Source organism: Pieris brassicae, unplaced genomic scaffold (assembly GCF_905147105.1).
Source record: "Pieris brassicae unplaced genomic scaffold, ilPieBrab1.1, whole genome shotgun sequence".
NCBI classification, from domain to species: Eukaryota; Metazoa; Arthropoda; class Insecta; order Lepidoptera; family Pieridae; genus Pieris; species Pieris brassicae.
In genome coordinates, this window is record NW_025576200.1 from 7,501 (window position 1) to 9,085 (window position 1,585).

At 49.8% G+C, this 1,585-nt stretch overlaps 1 non-coding gene across 1 annotated transcript in view; it reads right to left on the reverse strand.

Moving 5' to 3' along the window:
- LOC123719729 overlaps window positions 1-1,036 on the reverse strand; it is a 1,906-nt gene extending 870 nt beyond the window's left edge. Inside the window, exon 1 of the ribosomal RNA XR_006755794.1 lies at window positions 1-1,036. This exon is cut by the window's left edge and continues 870 nt beyond it. This is a non-coding gene — a ribosomal RNA (small subunit ribosomal RNA).
- Between the last annotated feature and the right edge of the window lie 549 nt (window positions 1,037-1,585).

A 1,585-nucleotide genomic window follows, 5' to 3' on the forward strand; every position in this document is an offset into this window, starting at 1 on the left:
ATGAAAACACCTTTGGCAAATGCTTTCGCTGATGTTCGTCTTGCGACGATCCAAGAATTTCACCTCTAACGTCGCAATACGAATGCCCCCAGTTATCCCTATTAATCATTACCTCGGAGTTCTGAAAACCAACAAAATAGAACCGAGATCATATTCTATTATTCCATGCACGAAATATTCAAGCGGCATTTTGAGCCCGCTTTGAGCACTCTAATTTGTTCAAAGTAAAATTGTCGGCCCACCTCGACACTCACCGAAGAGCACCGCGATAGGATTTTGATATTGAACCGGCGTTTTACCGCCGGCTCACCGACGATATGCTCCGCAGACGTGTCAGTATCACCGCGGATGCGGTGCACCGACAGCGCGGCGCACAAATGCAACTACGAGCTTTTTAACCGCAACAATTTTAGTATACGCTATTGGAGCTGGAATTACCGCGGCTGCTGGCACCAGACTTGCCCTCCAATTGTTCCTCGTTAAAATATTTAAAGTGTACTCATTCCGATTACGAGGCCTCGTAAGAGTCCCGTATCGTTATTTTTCGTCACTACCTCCCCGTGCCGGGAGTGGGTAATTTGCGCGCCTGCTGCCTTCCTTGGATGTGGTAGCCGTTTCTCAGGCTCCCTCTCCGGAATCGAACCCTGATTCCCCGTTACCCGTGACAACCATGGTAGTCGCAGAAACTACCATCGAAAGTTGATAAGGCAGACATTTGAAAGATGCGTCGCCGGTACTGGACCGTGCGATCGGCAAAAGTTATCCAGATTCATCAAAATTAACGACTTCGGACGCATGGCCCTCCGCCGATTGGTTTTGATCTAATAAAAGCACTCATCCCATCACTGGTCAGAGTTCTGATTGCATGTATTAGCTCTAGAATTACCACAGTTATCCAAGTAACTGAGTAAGATCTAAGGAACCAAAACTGATATATTGAGCCATTCGCGGTATCGCCTTAATACGGCTTGCACTGAGACATGCATGGCTTAATCTTTGAGACAAGCATATAACTACTGGCAGGATCAACCAGGGAGCTGCTTACGCAAACGACACGCCTACACCGCGGTCACGCGGCTTCGGCGAGCCGCTGGCTCGGCGGCGTCGAGGGGCGCGCGCTTGCGCGCGCGCCTTCTCGACACGCGTGAACGTAACGCGTCGAATTTGCACGCGACGCGACGTTCGCGCTTCATATCGATAGACTAACTTTGACCGGTCTACGAGCGGCCGTCCCGTCACGATCTCGCAACGAGGTGATGTACAACGATGCTCGACCACTGTGAGGGACATAAAACTGCAACGAACACGACCCCGCGGGCGGGAATCGATGTTGTGACAATTTGAAAATTGAACATTCATCTAAACGCAACTTCTCAATTTTTATTCAATACGTTATTGTAAACATATTAAAACTCGGCTGGCAATTACATGCGCACACACACGCATGATTCGCACTAGATACGATCAACGCCCGGAGCTTGAGGGATAAATTCCAACACGACGCTGCGCACACCGTTTCGACGATGGGCGCGTGTGCGTCCTCTTTTATACATTCTTTCCATATACGGTCGCCGTGGCGACCGCG